A 13,546-nucleotide genomic window follows, 5' to 3' on the forward strand; every position below is an offset into this window, starting at 1 on the left:
TAGCAAAACTCAGAGCGGCTTTTTGTACCGAATTTAATATAGATAAATATTTCAATACATGCAAGATTCATATTCTTGAAGCAAACGTCAATAAAGATTTTGCTTCAAATGTCTGGAATTTTGACGACATCGGCTTCAATGATGACAAGGATAATCGAACAAATCTCGCAATCAAACACGCAACAAATATTGCAGATTCAAACAAAACAAAGGAAATGCATGAAGTTTAAAAAGATGATGAAAAATGGATGGCAAAAACCTACTGGTGAGATTCATTTGTGAAAAGCGAGCAGCTTTAGATTTAAGGAAAGAAAGAGAGCAGCTTTAGATTTAAATAAAGAAAGATGTTCAGTTACAAGAGCTTTAGATTTACGGAAAGATGTTCAGTTACAAGAGCTTTAGATTTACGGAAAGAAAGATATTCAGTTACAAGAGACTCAGTTTAAACGCCTGAAAGCTTAAAGTTTGAATATACAAAAGCTTTATCTTTAAACATCTTTAATTTATTTAGAATAATGGTAATTATGCTAATCTGCGCTAAATTATGCTAAATTCTTAAAGTGTGGTTAAAGACTGACATACACTAAGGTATAAACTTAAGACTTCTTTGATGGTCAAACCGTATTAAAAAATGTCATGCAAAATGTGAATTAAAATGGAAGACTGTCATAGAACTCTTATTAATTGATGTCTGACGTTGATAGAATTGATATCTAGAATAAAAGCGAAAGAAACCCCTAAATATTCTTGAGAAGGCCAAAAGTTTAAAAGAAAAACACCAACTTTAAGTTAAAAAAAAACCGTAGTTTTTTTTTTTTCATTCTAACACGTTATCAAAAGAGATACAAAAATTATTAACTTGACGTTTTCAGTTTCGTTTGAAGAAGAGGAAAAGTTATCCCAAAGAACATTTCACTAAGATTCCTATAAAAGTTATTAGTTAAAAAACAAAGTTTAACTAAATTTACTGCAACTTCAAGCTTCCATGCGGTTAAAAACATAACTATACACATGGGAACTTAAATGGAACTTAAACATTTCAATACAAATTCGCTTTACCAACTAAATTGAACAATCTGTTTACGTATCTTATATTTGTTTCTCTTACATTTCACTTTCATTTTACCCAAATGGCTTTAATGATGGAGCACAAGCGTAATGCCGAGATCAAGTACTTGATCTCCAAGATCAAAGCCATAATCTAGAAGTCCTGTTATATTTTTATGTTTGATAGAAGAATTCGGTTTAATTGAAATTATTTTCCGTTTTGATTGAAATAATTACGCAAACTACTTTCTTTCTCGTTTTCCTCCATGCTATCGTCATGTCATTCAACATTTGTGTTTGCTGGGTTTTTAACATCATGCAAAAAACTTGAGAATACTCAGTTCTTTTCCAAAATGTTTTTTTTAAGAAGATTCCGTAAAATCTAAGCATCAATGGTTTTCATAATAATTCGTTCATGTTTTCATCAACAAATGTTTTGTATAAAGTGTCGTCAACCTGATCATTCAAAGGCATTTCCCACTTCTTACTTCCAATCAGCTAGATTGCATTCTTGTAAACCAAGTTAAAGAGTTGTTGAAAACTTCTTTACACAACCGTGTGGTTTTCAAGCTCTTTAAAGTTTCTATAATACACTTGTTCTGTTCTCATAAATAAAAGCGCTGAGTAAGCAAAAACTCAATCTCAAAACTTCAAAATGTTTAACGTGATAAATAACTACCATGGACTACCATGCAGTTAATGTTTTGTTGTTTTAGAACTTTCAAGTCCTCGTTTTATTTAAAGCCATTCAAAATGTATTGAGATTCAAAAGGCATTAAAAGTTAACAAAACTCCACTTCTATGAGAATATGAACAAAATTTGGTTGAACATATAGGGGCAATTTAGGCAGCTAAAATATCTCAAAAACTACGCATCAAATGAGAAAACCTTTAATGGATAAAAGATAGGTATATGTAATGGTAATACAATGGGTATCAAATGGTTGTTGGACCACGGTCAAGTTTTACAATGCAATGGTTGTTGGACCACGATTCAGAATTTTTTTTTTTTACATTTTCAATTTCGGACCAAAAAAGTGAAAAAAAAATTATATATTTTTACTATTTTTCTCTTAAATTCTTAAAAAAACATTTCTCTCACGTAACTTAAGTGTTGATATTTTACCTACTAATTTGACTTTCAATTACACTTAGCCATTTTTTCCTAATTATTTTTGTAATCTAAATTTTATATCATCTAGTCTAGTCGGGGTAAGTTGAGCAGGTTTGAAAAAAGTTTATAAAACGGCATTATCGGATACTGAGAAAAAAATTTCGTAGGCTAAACATTTTAAGGTCTATAAATACTTTTAAAAAAATAATTGTTAAATACTCTAAACAATTTAAAATCTGAAATCACATTTTTTCTTTTTTTTTTTTTTTTGAAATATGGTAATATAATTTAAAACTATTTAACTTTTGCTTCTTTTAAAAATATTTGTACTTAAATATCACTTAGTCAATAAAAACATATCACGAGGTTGACTTGGAGCTAGAACAAAATAATTCTAACCTCACGATATGTCAAAAGTTCATAAATAAAAATTTAAATTTTTATCTTGAATTCTGTTTTATTTGTTTTCTATGTTTATTATGATGGTATTGCATAATTTATATATATTTTGATTATACGTATATAATCAAAATATATACAAATAATTGGCGCTATTTTAATTTTGCACCTTACCCCACCTCCTAATATTTTGCACCCTACCCCCACTCCCTAATATTTTGCTCCCTACCCACCCCCTAATATTTTGCAGATTATGAAAGATCGTTGTTTAAAACTAAGAACACTTTTAAGAAAGAATACTTTTAGACCAACTTAACATACTCTAATTTCAATCTGAAAAAATTAAAAACTCATACAAAAACGTTAGTAATCGTAATTTTTTCAATTCTATGGCGAATTTAAAAAAACCATATAAAAATTACAGTAATAGACCTGGTTTTTATGGTTTGGTTGCAAGATCAAAATTTCCGCTACCATCAGCGTTAAAATAAAGCATTCGAAATTACAAAAATAGATTTCTTTTGTTTTTTATCAAAATCTTAACTTTGATTAAAATCTTTTCATTATTAAATATAAAATGGTACTTGCTAGAAGACCTACCATGCTTGAATTTGATAGAATTACAATTACTGAAATTGGCCGTAGATTAAAAGGCAACACAAACGAGTACATACGTTGGCGCAGAGAATTCGGGTTACTTTCTATAGTCATGACCTGCCCTCGATGTAATATTCAACGCTACGAACAAACCTATAGTCATACTATGAAAAAATGGCGAATATTAGGGTTTTCGTATGAGTTTTTAATTTTTTCAAATTGAAATTAGAATGTGTAAAGTTGGTCTAAGATTATTCTTTCTTATACGTTTTCTTAATTTTAAACGACGATCTTTCATAATCTGCAAAAAAAATTGGGGGGGAAGGGGGTGCGAAAGTAAAATAGCACCGTCCTGCCCTACTAAATTTTACATTACATTACAAACCCAAACAAACAAATCCATTTCTGGATCTTTCATTTTTATGTTACCAGTTTTAAGAAAAAAAGAAAAAAATTGTTACGAATCGAGCATGCATTTTAAAAGCGCAACAGAGTTCGAAAGTTTCTAAAATTCGATCTTAAATGACCGCAGTGAAACCTTCATGAGTTTATTCTTGCATGAAACTAAGCGAACGCGTAACGCGTATAAATATCGTATAGTTTAGTTGAGAACTTTTAATAACATTTAAATTAAAGTTACATTAATGAGATAAGTTACATTAATGAGATAAACTTCTGGAATGCATACGGCTGAGTAAGAATATTTTTTAAACGCCTGCACAGGTATATTAAAGAAGTCGTTTTTTGCAAGAATAACTAAGTTATTAGAGCTTTTGTTGAAACTGAAATACGGTCAAGACTCAAAAAAAAAAAAAAAAAAAATTCAGTTAAAAAAAACGTCTTCGTTGATTATTTTTATTGGGAAGATGAAAATTTATGTTTTATTCTTCATCAGGTTTTTCACTTCAAATAAAAAGGTTTCTCAGCGCAAAGATTTTTATTGCTTTCTTCTTTTTTTAGTTTTGTCATGATATCTTTATCCAACTGAATTATGTACTCTGGACATATCTTTAGAAATAAATTAGATTATATTTAGATTTTTTTAAAATGTAATTTTATTTTTTATTAGATTATAATTAGATTTAGAAATACATTCGATTATAAATAGATTACATCTTTAGAAATAAATTAGAAGTAGAGGAACCGAAATTTATATATTTTTTTGTAATTTAATTTTCACTCGTATTTTGTGTTTCTGTTTTCTCAATTTTTTATGCATCACTTTAATAAAAATACGCATTCCCCACTGTTAAAGAAATAATGCTCTTACCTTGCGTTGTCAGGCCCTTCGAGAGAAGAGGGCCTCATGCATGGTGAAGGCCCACTAAAGTTACTAAAAAGAAATACTTTTTTTCAATCTTTTTTTTTCACAAGACCTCAAATGATTATTTTGTGTATCTTATTAAACTTACGAATTTGTAAATTTTTTATCAAGTAGTATAGAAAATTTTCATAAAGATTTTTTAACCACTCGCAAAAACCAATAAAAAAAACATTTTCCTCTTTACAAGAGTGTTTGCAACAAAGTACAAAACTTTTGCAGTCACATATTTCCACTCGCTTTACATAATTATAAACTTATTTTACGTTTTTACCAAACAGAAGATACTTTAAAATAACTCTTTTTTTACAATAAAGAAGATATTAAGGTATATAGAACTGTAATTTTTGTAAATATTAAGGATATGTAAATATTAAGGTATATAGAACTGTAATTTTTGTAAATATTAAGGATATGTAAATATTAAGGATATAGAACTGTAATTGTTAGTAGTATGGTACTGTTGTTTGTATTGTTGTTTTTACAACTATTTAAATCAAACTACCAATATTAAAGGAAAAATAAAAACCAAATAAAACGCGAAAACTTATCAAGACCTAAGTATTCTTTTTAGATAAATTAACATAAAAATGTCAGTTGGCCTATTTTTCTACATATTACTCTTCATCCACCTACAACTAAGCAAGGGTCATGCTACTTTGAGGCATGACCTCAATTATGGATCAGGCATATTCATTCCTGCTGGCTTGTTTAACAACCTTCCAACTTTGAAGATTGATAGTTATCGTCGAGATGTTGCAAGTAAGTTTATATAGAAAATTTAACCTAATTCTTGTTGATTTAAAAGTTCAAAAACTATAGAGTTTAGATCGGTAAAACAAACTGGATAAGCGAGCTAAAGAAAGAAATCTTTTTTCTAGAGTTTGTTAAAAGATTATATTTCTAAAACCCAAATAATAAAAGTTATTCAAACATGCTCTAGCATGCGCGAAATTTAAACAAGTATTTTATCAACCTCTATAAATCACGAAAAATTGCCTCGTCAGGAATTTCGTGTCAGCTCAATCAGGTGGTTTAATCATGCTTTTTTGATATTATTGAAACTTGGTGCAGCTGAAAAACGAAAGAAAAATATTTTCCTCTAGATTTTGGACATCCAAATCAAAGTAGTTTTCATGGTATTAAACTGTTATTAAATAATCAAACACTGAGGTGTTTGAGTTTTTTTAAGGCCAGTTTACACGATAACAAAAAATATTAAAATCATAAAATCCGTAGATATGACTGTTCAGAAAGCAATGAACTTATGCATTTAGATTGAGATTTTCATAGTGGATTTTGTTTATAATGGCTAAAAACTTTTTTAATAAAAGCTTGTAAAGTTATTTGCAGAATTTTTCTTTGTTCAGCAAATTTAACTTAAGAAATGTTTAAATGAAATGTTTTTTCAACTTAAACTCTTAAGAGCATTATTAGAGGCTGTTTCAAAAAATACAATTACGTCACCTATATTAATGTGATTACTACTCTTGGTAACAATTCGGCTTGAGAAATATTTGGCTTTTGTATTAGCAACGGAATAAGTTCGGAAAAAATTTTTTTTGTCAGATAAGTCAACTTATGAAAAGGTGCTTGATCAAAACACTTTTAAATGACCAAAAAATAATTTAACAACAGCTTATAAAAAAATTTCTTACAATTTAGGTAGGTGTTCAATCAAATCTTTTGCAATTGAGAAATCTAGTTTCATTTGTTTAGCAAGTAGGCCACAATTAACTCATCTAAGCATTTACTGTGTTAAAAAGCATTTGACTTTTTCTTTTGTTAGTTAAAGCTGTACGAAGAGAGGGTCAATTTTTTTAGTTCAATACCATCGTCGTTATTTATAAAACAAAAAAACAAAAAAAAAAAAACAAAACAAAAAAAAAACACCAATTATTAGATGAACAATATTAACAAAGATTTCATTTTAACCCGATGTTGATTAAATTACAAGTTATGATGTTTTTAATTTAAAATATGACACTTAATTTAAAATATGACACTGGTTTTTCGGTATCGAAACTATACGATGTGCTGGCCTTCGTTTCCAACTCTGAGTAAAATCTTTTAGAAAATCGTCAACTTGATCTCATAGGAAACATTTTTCAACATTATTTCTTTTAACAGATACTTTGTCAGAAATAGTCAACAAGCAGTATGCTTGTCGACTATGTTAATTAAATGGACCGGTTTGACAATTTTATTGTAATCCAATTTGCCGGTGGCGTAATTTACAGTGTAGCTCAGTAGCGACATGCTACGGACCCTGCAAAAATGGGGCCCTGCAAAAGAGTGGCACTCCAATAACGAAAGTAATTGCATTTAATGAAAAAGTTCATGAAAAAATAATTTGTACTGTTTCTTGAATGCACAAATATTATAAAAAGATGGAGTTTACGAATACATGCGATCCGAACGCTGAATAACCGAAATGTTGATATTTTAAAGCATCCTTCCAAATTAGTCTTCAAAGTGATAAACAAAAAGAAAGCTCTGATGGTACGGCTTTAAAAAAGAATACGGAACAATGTAAATTCACCATTTTCAAAACAGCTTACGAAAGGTTATAAGCATGCCTGCATAAACTTTCTGAGAATTACAGTCTGTGCTAATTGATCTGTCTTGTATAACAAGACTATTGCGTATCCCATACAATTAATTGCAGCTTTTACGTGATACTTTAGAGAGTGTGTTGTTAACCTCTAATCTACTACCAGAAGAGCAGAACATAGATTCAAAGTTCACTGCAGAGCAAATAAAAACAACAAAGTCTTTTGAAGAACTCGCTTTCGATGAACGATGAGATAACCCAGAGAAATTCTTTCAAAGAAATGTTTTCAATGCTATAAATGATACGGCATTGACGCAATCGATGGTTTATTTTAAAGGACAGGAGTTTGTCTCAAATACGTCGTCGTTTTTATTTTCACCATGATGTGTGTAGTTTACCTGATAAGTTGCCTGATTCTATGAATAATTTACTTAAATGTTATCATGGAGATGAAACTGAAGGTCTGGTTTCTGAAGTTAGACCATGATTGTAAACTTAACGATGAACTTCAACGTTTAGATGCGGCTGCACTATCTTGAGTCTCATTACTAGTAAAAAAATATATATCGCTGTTTCCAGAAATGGCAACTGTTGTTAAAAAAAATATATATCGCTGTTTCCAGAAATGGCAACTGTTGTGCTTTTTATAAGTTTAGCTTTGACCGTGGCTATTTCGGAGCGCTCGTTTTCAAAACAAAAAATAATCATCTACCTCCGGTAAACAATATCGCAGGACAGATCGGATGGATCGGCGTTTATGTCATTTGAAAGTGACATGAACGCTATGAAAAAAAAAAACGCGAAAGAAAACCTTTTTTTCGTGTTTTTTTTTCAAGCATTGTGCTTTTTTTTAGTTGTAAAGCGTAAAAAATTAATTCGGTTTTTACTTTTAATCGTTACCATCGATTTCGTAACAAAATCGATGGTAACGAATCGTAAGAAAAAGCGAAACCACTAAAAAACAGTTAAGTAACTGCTTAGGGGAGAATATGTTTTCAAACTGGATAAATTTGGTGACATTTTTCAAAATCAATGAGACTAAGGTCTCAAATACGCACAGTGGGCCTGAATTCACTTTTACTGGACAAAATTAATAACTCATCACATAGAGAGGATCTATAGAGGATTTAAAGACCATTTTTGCTCTATGCACTAGTTTGAGGATTGTTGTTCCGATTGTGAAATTGTTTTTGATTTCCAGTTGCTGTGGATGCCTATGATTCTTAGCTACTAGATATTTCATTTTGCTACATTTGGGGTAAAAATATTTTTTAACTTTTAATCTGTTTTTTAACTAACTTATTTTGAATAACAATAAGACATTGAGGTAATTATTGTTTTGACAATCATAAAAAAAAAAAAATGGGGAAGAAAAAAAAGTGTCAATTTGAAATAACATCTATGATTTATAAAACAATAATATTGTGTCAGGCTCTGATAAAACTTGTTTTTAAGTGCTTTGGCTAGCAGCGCTATGAAAGTAAGCCTTACCCGTGATTCACTATTGTTATTGCTTTGTCTTTCATAATCAAGTCCCTCAGCACAGGTTCTAAAACTACATAGATTTTTTGAAAATCGCGAGTCGTTAAATCTTTCAAAGTTAATTAAGCTGAATAATCATCCACTGCTATACTTGCAGGATAACATTTCAACTTTGGATTCCTGACCATATTGTAAATGTTATGTTTTTTCTCCTACTCTCCATTTCAATCAATTGATATAAAGATTTTGCCATTCTGGTATGAACTATTAAGGCCAGAGCATCATCTGCTGAATTGAAAACTTCTGTATCTATCTACTTACTCACTGAATTGAAAAATTTAGTTCTCTGAAAAACACTAAAAACAAAGCTTTTTAAAACCGAAACCAAAAAAATTTTTTTTTTTTGCTTTTAATCTCAATATAGATGAAAGCAAGGTTCAATCGCTTTTCTAACCACCCTTCAAAAAAAATTAACTAGTATGGCAAATAACGAAAACTATGGATTTAAAACTTACTTTATCTGTATTTAAAACATTTGAAACCTTCTTTATAGCAATAAGATTTTAATTTATCTCTTAATTTTTTACTAGCTGCGAAATGTAATTCATTGGGTGAACTTTTTAGTTTTATTAAAAACATCAAAGTTAACTGGTTTTTGACCACATCTTTCTTGTAGTTGCTTTTTATGTGTAAATCAAATAAAAGTAGATTAAATTTAACTGGTTTTTGACCAGTTAAATTTGATCTACTTGTAGTTGGTTCATCATCTATTTCTCTGACAATCAAGTATTCGTTAACTCAAACCATAAAACTTCTTTTCAAAACTTTTGATAGATTTCCATATTTTTTGATACAAGTAAGCATATTGCTGATCAGCATGCTCACCACCAACATTTTCAAATTCAAGAACTTTTGGCGGAATAAATTTGACTTTATCTTCAATAATATTTTGTGTGGATATACCAAGATTGTTTTCTTTGAGAAATACAAAGTTTAGCAAAACAAAATCTCATACAAAACAAAAAAAATATTATCAATAAATATTTTTTAATTGATAGGATAATATTATACCATGTATGCTGCACTTACTTCTGATTCTTGATATTAAAGCATATATAAAGTTAGAATGGGTACTTATGGGGACAAGCAATTAATGGAAACTCAATTTAAACATCCTATAGCTCAAATACATTTTAGATGGCGCGTGTCAATGCGTGTCTTTCATCAGTTTTAGTCCAGCAAGCACATTTTTTTTTTTCTAACATACAATCTTAAAAGATTGACTAAGATAACATGTAATGACAAATTCATGTTAAATAAAATAGTTTCAATTTTCTTGAAAACAAAAATGAAAATGAGCCATAACACAAAGTTGATTTCAATGAAAATTTTTATAACTGTAAACTTTTTTTTTTTTTTTTTAGTTGCAATATTTAAATGCTAAACAAACAAGATAATGGTTAATTATTTACTATAAAAGTTGATTTTTTAAAAATCTATTTACATTCGAAAATGCTAATTATCATAAGTTGTGTGAAAAGATAACTGAGCGAAATGATAGATAACTTCCCGATATATGGTTGGCTTTAAAGTGGTTACCTCCTGCTTTGAATGCAAAAACTCTGCTTTTACATTACCAGCGATTACAGATACCACCACCGATTACCAATAGCAGAGTCGACAAATTAGCAATAAAATTGATATTAACTAGTGAACTCAGTTCTGAAAGTATGCAGGGTAGTGTTTACAAAAACAACACAAAATTTCATCTGCACGAGGTTAAAGAAAGATATTTGCCTGATGAATAACTGAACATCGGATATGCAGTTCATTGCAAAAACAGATATCTCTTTTCTGTCTGTCCCACATATCCTTTTTTCCAATTTTTAAAAGATTTTCGTAAAATATTTTTTTGGATGATTTTTTGGATGATTGTCAAAGTGCTGTTGGCCAAAGATAGTACAGCAAAGACTATCCCAGTTTTACCATTAACAAAACTCAAACTTCTAATTTGTTTTCCTTTATTAAAGCCGTATAAGACTAATTTAGATAGAAGCGGCGCAATGCTGCGACTAATGGCTGTATTCAAAGTACTCAAAGCAAAACAACTTGAAAGATGTTAGAAACTTTTCTCCAGCCTTAAAAAATATTAAGCATATTTCTGTTATCAAATGAAAAACTTTTTAAAACATATTCTATATCAAGTAGCAGGACCGATCAGTCCTCTAGTCTTGTAGCGATCACTGCATTAGCACCTCAAAGGTGAACGGTGTTTCAGAGTCCATTAGGTTCAAAATTAGGAAACAAACAATATCCTACTTCTGTGATGATGTTTGGAGTTGTGGTCTCAAGTTGTTCGATGATGCGCCTCCCCCCGTTTTTATTAATTCAGGGGTCAAAATCAATGCAGATGTATATATTATTATCCTGGAAAACCACATCTAGTCTTGGATCAACTCTGACTTAAACTCTGATCTGGAAGTTGAATACCAGCAGGATGAAGCTCTATCCCATACAGCAAGAAAGATTTTAAGTGCAAAAAACTGCTCTTAAACCATCTTTGATGAAAGATCTAAATGTCTATTGGAGATAGGTAGTTGAAGCTTTCATACAGTATAAAGAAACAGTTGTATCTTAACCTATTAAGCTTAAACAAATGAAATAAAAATAAGAATAGGAAAGGTATTGATTAAAACAAAGGTTGCACTGAGTTTTATTAGGTAATTAAAAAAATAATCATTAGTTTTTATAGCAAAATATTAATTTGTGTTGTGTTTCACCAGGTAAAAGAAGCAATGTTCTTCCAGAAAGCATTGAAGACATTCAACCTTTCCATGAATACTCTGCTGGTGTGAATTGTATATTATCAACAAAAAAGTTTGATAATGATGTTGTTCTTGAGGTAAAAGAATGCGAGGAGAAGCTCCCTTTAGCATATTTTCTGGAGAAGTTTTATTATGGTGTTGATATTTCCCAAGTTTCATTAGGTGGGATTTTTATAGCTATTTATATATTGAAAAGTGCACTTTTCATTTAATGCTGAAAACTCATCATGTTTATAATAAAGTTGTAATAAATATTTATCAGAAAATTCGACTTTACTCAAGTTTACTAAAACTCATGAAACCCTATTTTGACCTTCTGCATTAATTCCCTGTAGAAATTTTTAAACTGTTTTGACTCCATACTTTGTTTTTAGGATTTATTCAAAGTGAAAAGCTAATTTTTAATAAACTAACAATTTCTGACGCCAATGTTGAATTTCAAGCTGAATCAAATGGGGAAACTTACAGTCATGCTCAGTCTATGCTAAATTTAAAAAACGCACTTCTTAAAAAGTTAATGCTGCCTAGAGCAATAAGTTCAGAAACTCCAATAGATGGGTTGGTGTTTGAGTTAGAAGGGATGGTCAATGAGTTTCAAACATCTGTTAGTTCTCATTCTGGTATGAACTTTTGTCATTTGTAATAAAAATCAAAGATTTATGTGATTTTCAATTAACTTTCTTATCATATACATAAGCATGATGATAAGAACTGTTGCATATACTATAACATTTATGTCATCTAGAGTAAAATGCTTGTTAAATGTATAGTAAGGGTTAGGTATATGGAATGACAGCCACAGGTATATAAAGCATATGCAATGATAGAATGCTGTAAATGTAACCTTAAAAGCTAAGCAGAAGCTTGCATTTGTTTTATGCAGAATTAACTTTCTTCATGAAAGTCTAGAGTCATGTATGATCTGTCATTTATGTTTATTTTATGATCTGTCATGTATGTTTGTTTTAGTGTGTTGTTTTTTAATTTAGCTAGCAAGTTTGTAAAAATTGATATGACACACAATGCCTTTTCCTTGGATTCTTTACTGTCTATCTGGGGTTTGAGCTTAAACAATCTGATACCTAACAATGTTGGATTTTCTTTGAATGTGTTTAACAATGTTAAAGTGAATGAGCCGTTGGTAACAGGTAAACATTCCTCTACTTTTTTATATAATGATTTTAAGACCATCATTTTTATAAAGTTAAAAAAGTGTTAAATTGCTGTTAAGATGTCAAAAAAAAAGATTGTCATCATTTACCAACAAGTAGTAGATAAGATAATAGTTAATAGTTTGCACTAGATTTACTATACCTATAAGATTTTCTAGCGTTGAAGACATTTTGATTCAAAATATGTTGTTGAATGAAGATCCTTGTGTCTGAAAGTAAATCTGATTTGATTTCTTCATTAAGTTTCAAAATGCATTAGTTGACTGTAAATAAAAGTTTATCTAGTTGACACAAATAAATATGCTAGTTTTTAAATTTCTGTTGCAAAACTTTAGGTGTATACAATGCCAATGGTGACTTTCAATTGTTAGCTAAATTTTCTGCCAAAGACCAAGGAGCATTTACAAATGGTGCAACAGCCTATTTTGTTATAAATAAATCAGCAGGCTCCCCTGTTGATGGGGCGCTGCTAATGGAATACAAAACAAATGTTCAAATGGCGTAAGAGTTTTTCTCTTTGTTTTAGTATAGACAAAAACTTTTTACTTGAGAGAGTAGTAAATATTTCTTGGGTAATGAAGCAGCTATTTCTTTGGTAATGAAGTTAAAAAAGTGATTCATTGGAGATTGTGTTGGTTGTCAATTTTTATTTATCTCCGGTTTAGATCTTTTTAAAATGATAAGGAAATGTTTTTTTTTTTTGAACAAATACTGATTAAATTTTTCTCTTCAGCAAAGTGTCTCATTGGTAATACCTTTTAGTGTGTTTGACTATGCTAGCATCTTTCTTGTAGAGAACAATTAAAAGCATTTGTCCAATATGGTTACAATAACCCTGAGATTCTTGGGAATGTTATCAAACCTTGGGTTCTTTCTGCTTCTAACGCCATGTTTAATCTAATGGATTTTCCTGACTTTGTTAAATTGTTTAATGGTGTAGTAGTGAAATCTGTTCAAGCCGGTAGCTGTTTTTTGTACATTGCTTGTGAAAAGAAAGTCTAACATTATGTTATCATTGTGAAATGTAACATCTCA

General features: G+C 29.8%; 1 pseudogene across 1 annotated transcript in view; it reads left to right on the forward strand.

Moving 5' to 3' along the window:
- Positions 1-5,053: 5,053 nt before the first annotated feature.
- LOC145193443 (uncharacterized) overlaps positions 5,054-13,546 on the forward strand; it is a 28,488-nt pseudogene continuing 19,995 nt past the window's right edge. The window contains exons 1-6 of the transcript XR_016456566.1: positions 5,054-5,240; positions 11,298-11,501; positions 11,714-11,959; positions 12,329-12,487; positions 12,847-13,012; positions 13,306-13,472. The product of XR_016456566.1 is annotated as an uncharacterized LOC145193443 (transcript). The remainder of the gene's footprint in view (positions 5,241-11,297; positions 11,502-11,713; positions 11,960-12,328; positions 12,488-12,846; positions 13,013-13,305; positions 13,473-13,546) is intronic.

Source organism: Hydra viridissima, unplaced genomic scaffold (genome assembly GCF_058129835.1).
Source record: "Hydra viridissima isolate aposymbiotic clone 2 unplaced genomic scaffold, HvirCarnegie_v1 scaffold_10, whole genome shotgun sequence".
Classification (NCBI taxonomy): domain Eukaryota; kingdom Metazoa; phylum Cnidaria; class Hydrozoa; order Anthoathecata; family Hydridae; genus Hydra; species Hydra viridissima.